We start from the raw sequence: 15,270 nt of genomic DNA, 5'->3' as shown, positions 1-15,270 counted from the left end.
AATAATAACCCTAAATGTTAATGGCTTAAACTCACCAATTAAGAGACACAGGCTAGTAGAATGGATCACAAAACAAGACCCAACAATATGCTGTCTACAGGAGACGCATTTGATAGGAAAAGATATACATAGACTGAAGGTGAAAGGTTGGGAAAAAGCATATCACTCATATGGACCGCGGAAACAAGCAGGAGTGTCCATACTCATATCTAATAAAATAGATTTCAAGCCAAAGACAATCAAAAGGGATAAAGAAGGACACTTCATACTGCTCAAGGGAACCATACACCAACAAGACATAACAATCATAAATATATATGCCCCAAATAATGGTGCAGCCGTGTTCATCAAGCAAACTCTTCTCAAGTTCAAGAGTCTAATAGACCACCATACAATAATCATGGGAGACTTCAACACACCTCTCTCACCACTGGACAGATCTTCCAAACAAAAGTTAAATAAGGAAACTATAGAACTCAATAACATAATTAACAACCTAGACTTAATTGACATATATAGACTATACCACCCAACTTCAAGTAGCTACACTTTTTTCTCAGCAGCACATGGAACCTTCTCAAAAATAGACCATATACTATGTCACAGGGCAACTCTTAGACAATACAAAGGGGTAGAGATAATACCATGCATCTTATCTGATCATAATGGAATGAAACTGAAAATCAATGATAAAAGAAGAAAGGAAAAATCAAGCATCACCTGGAGAATGAACAACAGGTTGCTGAGTGATCAATGGGTTTTAGAAGACATCAAGGAGGAAATTAAAAAATTCCTAGAGTTAAATGAAAACACAGACACAACATATCGGAATCTATGGGACACATTGAAAGCAGTTCTAAGAGGAAAATTCATTGCTTGGAGTTCATTCCTCAAAAAAAGAAAAAACCAACAAATAAATGATCTCATACTTCATCTCAAAATCCTAGAAAAAGAAGAGCAAAACAACAGCAAAAGAAGTAGAAGGCAAGAAATAATTAAAATCAGAGCTGAAATTAATGAAATTGAAACAAAAGAAACTATTGAAAAAATTGACAAAACTAAAAGCTGGTTCTTTGAAAAAATAAATAAAATTGACAGACCCTTAGCCATACTAACGAAGAGAAGAAGAGAGAGAACCCAAATTACTAGCATACGGGATGAAAAAGGCAATATCACAACAGACACTTCAGAAATACAGAAGATAATCAGAAATTACTTTGAATCCTTATACTCCAATAAAATAGAAGATAGTGAAGGCATAGATAAATTCCTTGAGTCTTATGATCTGCCCAGACTGAGCCAGGAGGATATAGACAACCTAAACAGACCAATAACAATAGAGGAAATAGAAGAAACCATCAAAAGACTACCAACTAAGAAAAGCCCAGGACCGGATGGGTATACAGCAGAGTTTTACAAAACCTTTAAAGAGGAACTAACACCAATACTTTTCAAGCTATTTCAGGAAATAGAAAAAGAGGGAGAACTTCCAAATTCATTCTACGAGGCCAACATCACCCTGATTCCGAAACCAGACAAAGATACTTCAAAGAAAGAAAACTACAGACCAATATCTCTAATGAACCTTGATGCAAAAATCCTCAATAAAATTCTGGCGAATCGGATTCAAATACATATCAAAAAAATTATACACCATGATCAAGTAGGATTCATCCCTGGTATGCAAGGTTGGTTCAATATACGGAAATCAATAAATGTTATCCACCACATCAATAGACTTAAAATTAAGAACCATATGATCATCTCGATAGATGCAGAAAAAGCATTCGACAAAGTACAACATCCCTTTATGTTCAAAACTCTGGAAAAATTAGGGATAACTGGATCATACCTCAACATTGTAAAAGCAATCTATGATAAGCCACAGGCCAGCATCATTCTGAATGGAGAAAAATTGAAGGCATTCCCTCTAAGATCTGGTACAAGACAGGGATGCCCTCTCTCACCACTTCTGTTCAACATAGTCCTCGAGACACTGGCCAGAGCAATTAGGCAGACGAAAGAAATTAAAGGCATAAAAATAGGAAAAGAAGAACTTAAATTATCACTATTTGCAGATGATATGATTCTATACCTAGCAGACCCAAAAGGGTCTACAAAGAAGCTATTAGAGCTAATAAATGAATTCAGCAAAGTGGCAGGATATAAGATCAACACGCATAAATCAAAGGCATTCCTGTATATCAGCGACAAATCCTCTGAAACGGATATGAGGACAACTACTCCATTCACAATATCCCCCCAAAAAATAAAATACTTGGGAATCAACCTAACAAAAGAGGTAAAAGATTTATACAATGAAAATTACAGAACCCTAAAGAAAGACATAGAAGAAGACCTTAGAAGATGGAAAAATATACCCTGCTCATGGATAGGCAGAACCAACATCATCAAAATGGCGATATTACCAAAAGTCCTATATAAGTTCAATGCAATGCCAATCAAAATCCCAACAGCATATCTTGTAGAAATCGATAAAAGAATCAGGAAATTCATATGGAATAATAAAAGACCCAGAATAGCAAAAACAATACTAAGCAGGAAGTGTGAATCAGGCGGTATAGCGATACCAGACTTCAAACTATACTACAGAGCAATAGTAACTAAAACAGCATGGTACTGGTACCAAAACAGGCGGGTGGACCAATGGTACAGAATAGAGGACACAGTAACCAATCCACAAAACTACAACTATCTTATTTTTGATAAAGGGGCTAAAAGCATGCAATGGAGGAAGGATAGCATCTTCAACAAATGGTGCTGGGAAAACTGGAAATCCATTTGCACCAAAATGAATCTGAATCCCTATCTCTCGCCATGCACAAAAGTTAACTCAAAATGGATCAAGGAGCTTGATATTAAACCAGAGACATGGCATCTGATAGAAGAAAAAGTTGGTTATGATCTGCACGCTGTGGGATCGGGCTCCAAATTCCTCAATAGGACACCCATAGCGCTAGAGTTAACAAACAGAATCAACAAATGGGACTTACTCAAACTAAAAAGTTTTTTCTCAGCAAAAGAAACAATAAGAGAGATAAACAGGGAGCCTACATCCTGGGAACAAATCTTTACTCCACACACTTCAGATAGAGCCCTAATTACCAGAATATACAAAGAACTCAAAAAATTAGACAATAAGATAACAAATAACCCAATCAATAAATGGGCCAAGGACCTGAACAGACACTTCTCAGAGGAGGACATACAATCAATCAACAAGTACATGAAAAAATGCTCACCATCACTAGCAGTCAGAGAAATGCAAATCAAAACTACCCTAAGATACCATCTCACTCCAGTAAGACTGGCAGCCATTAGGAAGTCAAACAACAGTAAGTGCTGGAGAGGATGCGGGGAAAAGGGCACTCTTGTTCATTGCTGGTGGGACTGCAAATTGGTGCAGCCAATTTGGAAAGCAGTATGGAGATTTCTCGGAAAGCTGGGAATGGAACCGCCATTCGACCCAGCTATTCCCCTTCTCGGTCTATTCCCTAAAGCCCTAACAAGAGCATGCTACAGGGACACTGCTACATCGATGTTCATAGCAGCTCAATTCACGATAGCAAGACTGTGGAACCAGCCTAGATGCCCTTCAATAGATGAATGGATAAAAAAAATGTGGCATTTATATACTATGGAGTATTATTCTGCATTAAAAAATGACAAAATCATAGAGTTTGGAGGGAAATGGATGGCATTAGAGCAGATTATGCTAAGTGAAGCTAGTCAATCTTTAAAAAACAAATACCAAATGACTCCTTTGATATAAGGGGAGTAAACAAGGACAGGGTAGGGACGAAGAGCTTGAGAAGAAGATTTACATTAAACAGGGATAAGAGGTGGGAGGGAAAGGGAGTGAGAAGGGAAATTGCATGGAAATGGAAGGCGATCCTCAGGGTTATACAAAATGTCATATAAGAGGAAAGGAGGGGTAAGACAAGATAATACAAATGGAAGAAAGGATGTACAGTAGAAGGGGTAGAGAGAGAAAAGGGGAGGGGAGGGGAGGGGAGGGGAGGGGAGGGGGGACAGTAGAGAATAGGACAGACAGCAGAATACATCAGACACTAGAAAGGCAATATGTCAATTAATGGAAGGGAAACTGGTGTGATACAGCAATCTGTATATGGGGTAAAAGCGGGAGTTCATAATCCACTTGAATCAAACCGTGTAATATGATGTATTAAGAACCATGTAGTGTTATGAACGACCAATAAAAAAAAATAAAATAAAAAAAAAAAAAAAAAAAAAAAAAAAAAAAAGAATGAAAAATTTCATAAATGCAAATTCCAAATATATGACTCAGTACTTAGATCATAGCAGTAAAAAGTTTACTCAGTAAATATTTGTCAAATATATGTATTTTACCACCATTTCACCCAGCTATTCCACTCCTTGGTTTATACCCAAAGGACTTAAAATCAGAATACTATAGTGACGCAACCACATCAGTATTTATAGTAGCTCAATTCACAATAGCTAAACTGTGGAACCAACCTAGGTGTCCCACAATTGATGAATGGATTAAGAAAATGTGGTATATATATATACTCAATGTAATATTACTCAGCTTTAAAGAAGCGTGAAATTATGCCATTTATCAGTAAATGGTTGAAGTTGGGGAAAATCATACTAAGTGAAATAAGCCAATCTCACAAAACCAAAGGCCAAATGTTCTCTCTAATATTCAGATGCTAATTCACAATTAGGCAGAAGACACTAAGAAAGAATAGCATTACCTTAGATTAGGTAGAGGGAAGTGATGGGAGGGGAGGAAAGAGGATGTAGTGATAGAAAAGGCAGTAGAAAAAAACAGACATTATTACTGTATGTATATATGTGACTACATGACCAATATGATTCTGCAACAGGTACACTCAGAAAAATGAGAAATTATATCCCATCTATGTATGACATATCAAAGTGCATAAACACATTTTACTGTAATGTAGAACTAATTAAAACAAATTTTAAAATATATACATATTATACAAAAAGTATGTACAGGTACTATTACTTTGTATGTAATAATACTTCCCTTCTAAAAACTTACTGATTCAGGAAACTACAAATCTAACAACATAACTTATCTCTCACCCTCCCTTTCAAGAAACCCTTCACTTCATGTCCCATGCTTCTGATATTAAGCAAGATCTTCCCATTTTATATTTTGTAAATACTCTTGAGTGGCATCATTTATATCTATTTTGTGGATGAAAATATTAATGGGAAAAGCCCTTATATCTTTATTTAATATTTGTTGGAGTGTCACTGAACTTTGCAAGTCTTCTTTGGAGAGATTTTTAATCTTTTTCCCTAGTTCTCTATGGGGTGTGAAATGTGACCCATGATGCTTGGATGCCACTTTATTCTTGGGATAGTCAAAGTACATCATGGATCTGGATTCTTGAAAATTCTTAGAGGTTTACCCATAATAACACTCTATACTTGGGCCAACTACAGGTGTAGTCATTGGGTGATAATACCTCTCCTCAACACTCTCCTCAGAGCCTTAGCTACATCCTTATTCCAGAGAGTATAAATCAGAGGATTCAGTGTGGGAGTAATGATGCTATAGAACACAGAACCAACTTTGTCTTGCAGTGGAGTGCGCTGGGACCTGGGCCTCATGTATGAGAAGATGCAGGCACCAAACCAGAGAGAGACCACAATGAAGTGGGAGCTACAAGTGGCAAAAGCATTTCTTTTACTCCCAGCTGAACGCATCTCTATGACACTGTGCAGGATGAAGCCATAGGATGTAGAAACCAGGATGATGGGGAGGAGGAGAAGCACGATGCTACAGATATACACTGTGGTCTCATAGACGGTGACATCACCACATACCAACTTCACAACAGCTGGATACTCACAGTAGAAGTGGTACATTTTCTGAGATCCACAGAAGGGAAAGTGCATCAAGATGACTGTGTGAATTAGGGAGTTCAGAGATGCCCCCAACCATGAGGTGAGGGCCATCATCAGTGCCACCTTCCTGCTCATGAGCACAGTGTAACGCAGAGGATGACAGATGGCAACATACCTGTCATAGGACATGAGAGCTAGCAGAAGACACTCAGTGCCACACAGAGACAAACAGAGGAAGTGCTGGGTGGCACAGCCCAGGAGGAGATGGACTTGCTGCCAGACAGGTAGTTGGTGGCCATCTTGGAGATGGTTGTGCAGATGTGCATCAGGTTCATGAGGGAGAGCTGGCTGAGCAGGAAGTACATGGGGGTGTGAAGCCCATGATCCACACAAATGAGGAGGATGGTGAGGGTGTTGCCACTCAGTGCAACAAGGTAGACCACCATGGTCAGGCAGAAAAGGAAAAGGTGGGTTGGGGAGTCATTGAAGAGCCCTTCAAGGATGAAGTCTGCCAGAGACGTCTGATTCCTCAGCCACATGGTCCCTTCAAAGTCCCTGGGGAAACAGGAAGTGGAGACAAAGTGTGATGCCAGACATATGGAATCCTGTGTACATGGTGATCAGCTCTTTTGATCCAATCAAACATTTGTGAAGAGATTTTTCTATATTTGTAATTATCCTGCAGCTGAAATTATTTAAATTCAGTTTTTTCAAAACAAGAGAAACCTAAAATTTGTTATCTCAATCATGGTCATTTGAAATTCCAAGACTCTATTAAGGCCTAAAATTTATGACTCTTCTTACTAAATATAGGCATATGTGTGTGTGATCATATGTGTGATTTGTGTTAGTGTGTGTCTGTGTTTGTATGGTTGGTGGATTGTGTTTCTTATTTTACCAGGCAGGTTCTATCAAGAGCATCTGAACCACTAAGACATTTCTATTAATACATGTAATTGTTAAGGGTGGCATTACAGAACTTTGGCCTTATTTCTATGTGGAAGCTGGTTAAGGAGTTGGTGTACTGCTGTCATGTTTAAGTCTGATTTGGAAACTTTAAGCCTACAGGACAAGCAGTAGAAAGGGAAGATAGTACAAAGCAAGGCAGACAAGAGACAAAATACAAAAGCATGAGCTGTGACCCCACAAGAGAAAACAAACAAACAAAAAAGAGTCAGTTCTGCTTGCGTATGGAATTAGGCACTGGGGTTTTTTTGTTTGTTTGTTTTTTTGTTTGTTTGTTTTGTATTGGCTTTTTTGAATTCTACAAAATATTTGAGTTTCTTTTAACATAATTAAAAAGCATAAAATAGGCCTCAATTCAGTCTCCATACTTCCCTTTTCCCTCTCCTCCTCTCTTCCTCTGATCCCTTCCCTCTACTCTGCTGATCTGCTATTTATTTATAGTTTTTTATTAGTTACTTGTGGATATACATACAGATGACATCCATATGGTATGTTCATATAGGCACATGGGAAATTTAGGTCAGATTTCTAATGAAGCTGAATGCACACCCCTAGTCCAGAATTCCAAGAGCCTAAAGGAGTATCCTGGGGAATGTAGAGCAACTGCAGGCCCAGCTACTGCTCCATACCAATGAGGTGTGAGCCAGCAGACCAGAAAAAAACTATTAATACTACAGGATGGCTGCTTCCCTTCTGACCTCTAATCTCCCAGGGATCTCCTCTAAGACCCACCTTAACTAGAAATGAGAAATTAGAGAGATTTTTGGGAAATGTAGTTCATCCTAGCCAACCTCACACATCACAAAGTCACTGCAGTCCATCTTCTGCCCTTTTGGCACACATTCACAACCTCCACCAGTCAGGTTAACCTCCAAATACAAAAATGATACCTGTGTAACTAAATACAATATATCCAGCATGAAGGCAAACACGTTAACCCTTTCTCCAGGAGAAAATCCAAAGTTCTTTATTTCCCCTAGGGGAGACATTCATTCCTCCGATACATGTGTCCCCTTTAATATCCTGGAACTTCAAAATTTTCTGAATGATATATGTGAAAAATATTCTAATGGAAATAAGAAAGAAATACTCATTACTACCACCCACGGGATAGAGATTCTTATCCAAAAATGGCTTAGCATGTACTTTGGATATCAACCCCTGTTTCTTCACTCAGTCCTGGCATCTGCCCAATAGATCCATGAACAAACTGGACATGGCATCCGGGGTAAAATTAATCCCTGGATTCAGAATGATGGACTTACACTCACCAAGGCCAATCTGTCTGAAGCCACTGCTGAATATGGATAACAGCATAGACCATCATGAGTTCCCCCCATCGCCCCAGTCCTGGGGTGATCAGCCAGCCTCTCCACAGCACATTGATGATATTGGACCACATTCAACATGAAAGGGACATTCCTTTTTTTCCTGGACAGGACACTCACTCTGGGTATGGATTTTGCTTCGTCACTTGAAGTGCTGCTGCCAGAACTACCATCTCTGGACTCACAGAATGCTTTATTCGCCATGAGAGTATTCCACGAAGCATTGCTCCTGATCAAGGAGCTTGATTCACAGCAAACAATTGTGCAATATGGCCTGTGTTCATGGGATTTGTTATACTTAACATAGGTCCTCCATCTTCCTGAAACACAGAACCTGATAGAATGGTGAAATACCCTGGTAAGACTCCGCTTCAAGCAAAACCTAGGTGGCAACACCACTCATTGCTGGGGCAATGTCCTCCAGGGTGTGGTACATGCTCCACGCCTGCATCTAATTTATGGTACTCCTTCCCTCACAGCAAGGATTCATAGGATCATACCCCAAGAATTCGATGGATAGAAATGAGAGTGCGTTCTCTCCCTATAAGATTAATGTCTATGACCCACCAACATTATTTTTTCCTGTACTTTTCAGTTCTCCTGCTTTAGAAAATTCTTAGCTACAAAGGAAGGGATTCTACTTCACAGACACAAAGTGATTCCATTTTCTGAAGGTTGAGATTGTCCTGCTGCCACTTTAGGATGCTCATTATAGCTGAATCAACAGGTGAAGAAGGTCACTCTATGGCATGGAGTGATTGATTCTGACTAGGAAGGGAAACTGAGTTGCTACTACACAATACAGAGAGGAAGAGCAAGTGTGACATAGGACATTTTCTCGGTGTCTCTTCAAACTCCCCAGTCCTATGATGGAGGGCAATAGGAAACTAAAGCCCAAGTCAGGTCACACTGAGAAGGGCTCAGATCCTTCAGAGATGAAGGTTTGGGTCATCCAACTGACCAGGAACAGTGACCAGCTGTGAACCAAGGCAGTATGGACTGTGGAGTGAAACAGGATAGTTAAAAGACCAGTAATGACCATGTGGACAACCCCCAGGAACACAAACTGTCATACTTTGTGCATTTATTCTTAATGGTGATAAGAATTTGTATATTTATATTACACAAATTAAGCGTTTATTTCATTGTCATCCTCTTATCAAACATGAGGTGTGAATAATACCTAAAATCATATCTCAAATAACTAGATATAAATGAAGGAGTATGAATCCATAGAAATAGAATAAATATCACACAACATACAAAAAAAGGATTTTTTCCCTTAATGAGGAAAGGGTTGTATATTTTATATACTCTACTTGGGAAAAGTTGATGACATCTTAGATTATACATAGAATACTCATATTATATTAGGTAGAAGGATATCTTATGTGTCTTTATTTGAACATTGAGCAAAATTTTTAAAGAATGCATCAGTGCTGTGCTGACACAAAACAAAGCAACCATACCTATGTCCTGGGTCGATTTGTGAGTCAACAGATGACAAAAAAATGCTAACAAAACTAGGTTTTTCATGTTGATTCAGCCACCCTTGCCAATCTGCCCTCTCTCCAGTTCTCCCACAAACACTAATCAGAATAAGAAGTTGATCTCCATGAGGAAATTAGACTCAAAAAAGTCATAAACTAAGTAGAGCCTTCTATCACTTCTTGTGTCTTACCTCCTAAATATATTCCTGTACTTTCACATATTCTGATTCATTGATGTTCATTAACAGGAAAGAACCACCACCAATGAAGAAAAGTACTCATGACAATTATAAGAGTAACTACCAGTAACTAAAAATAATTATGTGAGTATAAAAAATAAACTTCAAAAATTAAAGCAAAAAACACAGGACTTAATGCATTCTAATCAAATTTCAATTCTACCAGTAAAAACGAGTTCACATTTATTTTTCTTCTGTCCAAGGGTCGCTCTAGGATTATAATGACAGTCGTGTCACACTGTTACTTCCTGCTCAGCTTCTATGGACTAAGAGAACAATTTCAACCCTGGTTCCCCTGATTACTTCAACTCAGTTGACATGATCTGCATACATCTTTTCTACCTAATTATTGAAACACATCTCTTTCTCTTTCTTCAATAGTTTCTGACTATCTCTATGAACCCCCTTGGCATAAGTTTTCCATGATATGCCTCTACTCTCTTTCTTCCTTAGGCAACCCATTCTTGTACCCCTTAAATTATGTTTTTCTCTATCTTCTCAGGAAGCATCCTCATGTACTGATGAAATGTCACCATTGACTAAAGGATAATCTCACAATGCCCTAGTTTCTAATAAAGGCTTCTGAACACCTCAAGCCCCAACACTATCTTACCTGCAATTTTCTCTGCAGAGATTTGTGCACAGAAGTGAGATGGATTGAGAAGAACACTCCTCCCAGCCACACATTGGCTATTGGTCTTCCACAAAAGTACTTGCTGAAGTACTCCTCAGACTCCTCCTCTACCCTGGAAGCTGCATCTTCTAGCAGAATACCAGAGAGAATATTTGTCCAGCTCACTCTTCATGGTTTCCACTAATTATCCTAGTGATGGAGCATCACACAAACAACAGGACATGGTGTTCTAGGACCCTCTGAAAATCTGTGTTTATATTTTGAGCCCTATCAGACAGATTAAGTAAAACTGAACACATTTGGCCCCTACTAATTGGAACCGGTGGTGCATATGTTTCCTCTTGACTCTGAACTTATATTTGAACTTCCTTCCATTACCAGATTGAGAGCCTGGGAAATAGAAATGGCCATCCATGTTACCTGAGTAAGAGACTAAACATAATAACAGGTTAATCCTCAATGCTCCCAGAGTCCAACAAAAATCATCTTTGCAGTCTCTGTGGTTTTGGATCACTATAGCACTCTCATCATAGATTTACCCTCATTCCCTAGTAGTAACATACAAGTATGTATGTGTTATGCAGTTACTAAGCTTCTTCCATACCACAGAGATGTTTCCTCAACAGTAATCAAAGGGGTCAGAAGAGGCCAGACTGTCTTGACCTGAGCCAGTCATGAGGGAAGAGGTTCATGCTCCACGAGGATGAAACATCCTCCAGGTCCTCAGGACCTCTGATGTCAGCAGAGGTGAATAGAAATCTGAAGACCTGATGGCATCAGGGATTCCCACTCAGAAGACACACCGGATGTCTTCTGGGCACCATTACCCAAGATACCAATTAGTCTGTACCATGTGCACTGAAGTGAGTATCCCATGGTGCTGTACTTGAAGTTTGTTTGCAGGGGTGGGGAAACTGGGTAATTGGGGAATCTGGTTCTGAATATAACATGGGAGTACTCTCTCTAGGGGCTAGTTAATAATACAGAGTAACGGATCCTACAGTCCCTGATTTGTTTTGTTCATTACAGAATCCAGGTCTCTGTAGCCCCTTTCCGTGCTACTCTTTTGAGAAGACAATCTGAGTGTCGTTTTGCCCAGTGGCCACATTACTGTTTTTCTCATGTCTTATATTATAGAATTGGCAGCAGGTAATTCCCATTCTCAGTCTTATTGGTGCTTCATTTCTATGGACCACACAAAATAGCATGTTAGGAGATTTTATATGGACCAATAGAAAGAAAAGTGCATTCCCTGTATTTCATTTACTTCCATATTTTATTCACTCACTGCCCTCCTCTCATCATAAGCATATTTGAGCTATTCTTGTTTCTTGTTTTGAAGCACAAACAAGACTGAGTGTGGGAATTACCTGCTATCATTTCTATAATACAACACATGGGGAAAAAAACAGAAAGTGGCAACTAGCCAAGAAGACATTCAGACTGTTTCTCTTTTCTCAACTCAGATATTAAAATGCCTTGCTTCACTGAGCTTACCTTGACTCTATATCATGGCTTGTTGTTTAAGTAGAGGAAACATGTTATTACTTTCTTGAAAACCTATAGGCTATTACTTTTATCTGGTACCTCCCTTTATGACAGAATATAGTTTTAATTTAGGCAGTCTTGGCATTTATATGATTTATTCATTGTTTGAGAAATATTTTATGAGAGCCTGCTGCATTCCAAGAAGTGTACTGATTACATAGTGATAACAAGCATGAGGGGTCTTTTACTCCTTAGGGGTTACAGACACAACTATGTCAACTTAAGTTTAGGATTTGTATTAATCAATATTCAATGCAAGTGACATAAAACAGAATGTGTTGCATTTTTTTCTTTTTATTTATGTCTAACATTAGGATTAATTTTGACATAATTACAAAGCATGGAATGTAATTTGTCCGAATTCAGTCCACAGTATTTCCCTTTCCCTTCCTTCTTCCCTTTCTCTTTTCTTTCTTCTGCTGTACTGATCTTTCTACTATTTACTTTTAGGCTTTTTAAAATAGAAACTTGTGGATATACATTATGGTGAGGTTCCTTGTGGAATATCCATGTATGTGGTATAATCATATATGTATTTTACATATATTCATATATGTGAAAGTTAGTTCAGATTCACTCTGCTGTTCTTCCCTTATCATGTACCATCTCCCGCTTCTCATTACCCTTTATCTAGTCCACCTACCTCATTTCAATTTTGATAGAAGGAAGGCACCAGTAATAGCCTGTAGGTTTTGAAGCAAGTGATAAAATGTTTCCTCTACTTAAACAACAAGCCTCGATATAGAGTCAAGGTAAGTGCAGTGAAGCAAGGCATCTTAATATCTGAGTTGAAAAAAGAGAAACAAGAATAGCTCAAATATGATCGTGATGAGAGGAGGGCAGTGAGTGAATAAAACATGGGAGTAAATGAAATGCAGGAAAATTCATGGTTCTTTATATTGGTCCATATAAAATCTCCTGACACGCTATTTTGTGTGGTTCATAGAATTGAAACACCAACAAGACTGAGTGTGGAAATTACCTGCTATCATTTCTATAATACAACACATGGGAAAAAAAAACAGAAAAGTGGCCACTGGGAAAGAAGACACTAAGACTGTCTTCTCAAAAGAGTTGCACAGAAAGGGGCTACAGAGATCTGGATTCTGTAATGAACAAATCAGGGACTGTAAGAATTAACTCTGTATTATTAACTAGCCCCTAGATAGAGTATTCCCATGTTATCTTCAAAACTAGATTCCCCAAATTACTCAGTTCCTCCTCCCCTGCAAACAAGCTTCAAGTACACACCATGGGATACTCATTTCAGTGCAGTCCAAGTAAATCAAGAATAAAGTGAAGGATTCACATTTCTTGATTTAAAAACTTAATGCAAAGCAAAAATACATTTTTAGTGATAAAGCAAAATGGTAGAACTATTAGAGAAAAGAGTTTTGGTGGTTCTTTATTAAGTGAAACACAGAATTATTGGTCCTGGCAGATGGGTAACATGTAGATAAATGCAATATGATTTGGAGTTCATAAAGAAACCCACCTGTGTATGACCTGTGGAATTTTGAGAAAGGTGCAATTGCCACTGAATGGGGCAGACACTCTTCAAAAATGAAACTGGCACAACTGAATAGCTACATGCCAAACAATAAAAGACAAATATGCACATAAGGACTCTAAAAGACTAGTAAGACAGAGCCTTGGGGAACACTTTGTCTGGACTAAGATGACAGTTTCATGAATCTATCCACAGTAGCAAATTTGCAGACATACATAGATACACATGCAGGAGGCACATAAAAAAAAAACTGGTGAAATCTAAATACGTTCTGCAAATTGTATCAATGTCAATTTCTAGTTACTATAATAAGAGGAATAGAATGTATCCATAGATAAGCAATGTGCTAATAATTGCTGGAATGCAGGAGAAATTGTATATGAAACATTCCTGTACATTTTTTCGAGCAATTCTCTGTGAAGGTATATTCATTTTAAGATGCAAATTTAATTTTAAAAAAATCATTTAAAAAAATGATGCTTACAGCTGATTTGTGAAAACAAAGCATCACTGTTTTGATCATCTCTGGATCTGCAATAACCAACACAGACTGTGGATCATCACACAACCGGTAATGGAAAAGAAGAGCTGATTAAAACTAATAAGCCAGATTCTGCAGTTAGAGCTACCCCCAGGAATCCAGACTTATTTTAACAGGGTCTTCATAAAAGCAAATATTGTTTTATTTGGAGGAGACTAATATATTAATATTTCTTTGTGGTTTAAGCATAATATCTGAAAATTCTTTACTTCTGACTTCTGTTTTTCTTTTTTCTCTTCTAAAAATTGTACTTTTATGCTTTGCATTTAAATCTATGATCTATGTCATGTTCATTGTTAAACAAGATAAGGTTCAGTTTTGTTGTCTCGTTTTGTTGACCTGTGACCGTCCAGTTGTTCCAGCACCATATTTAGAAAGACTATCATTGCAGCACTTCCAAACTCATTTCCTGAGGCCAATATCACCCTGATCCCAAAACCAGGCAAAGACACCAATATCTCTAATGAAAATAGATGCAAAAATTCTCAATAAAATTCTGGCAAATCAAATACAAAATCATATCAAAAAGATCGTGCACCATGATCAAGTGGGATTCATCCCAGGATGCAAGGTTCATTCAACATATGGAAATAAATAAATTTAATCATCATAACAATAGACTCAAGGATTAAAATCATATGATCATTTCAATATGTGCAGAAAAAAAAACATTTGACAAAATACAGCATAGCTTCATGTTCAAAACAGTAGAAAAACTAGGGATAACAAGAACATATCTCAACATCATAAAGGCTATCTATGCTAAGCCTCAGGCCAACATCATCTTAAATGGAGAAAAATTAACAGCATTCCCTCCAAAAACTGGAACAAGACAGGGATGTCCTCTTTCACCAGTTATATTCAACATAGTTCTTAAAACACTGGCCACAGCAATTAGAGAGTCAAAAGAAATTAAAGGGATATGTATAGGAAAAGAAGAACTTAATTAGCACCATCTGCTCACGATATGATTCTTTTTTTTTAAAGAGAGAGTGAGAGAGGGGAGAGAGAGAGAGAGAGAGAGAGAGAGAGAGAATTTTTTAATATTTATTTTTTAGTTCTCGGCGGACACAACATCTTTGTTGGTATGTGGTGCTGAGGATCGAACCCGGGTCGCACGCA

At 38.0% G+C, this 15,270-nt stretch overlaps 1 pseudogene; it reads right to left on the bottom strand.

The window, feature by feature from the left end:
• Positions 1–5,493: 5,493 nt before the first annotated feature.
• Positions 5,494–6,431, bottom strand: LOC144256963 (olfactory receptor 2AE1-like; annotated as a pseudogene).
• Positions 6,432–15,270: the final 8,839 nt, after the last annotated feature.

The sequence above is a fragment of the Urocitellus parryii genome, chromosome 9, assembly GCF_045843805.1.
Source record: "Urocitellus parryii isolate mUroPar1 chromosome 9, mUroPar1.hap1, whole genome shotgun sequence".
Lineage (NCBI taxonomy): Eukaryota > Metazoa > Chordata > Mammalia > Rodentia > Sciuridae > Urocitellus > Urocitellus parryii.
Note: the sequence above shows the minus strand (reverse complement) of the source record. Positions and strands in the feature narration are given on the sequence as shown.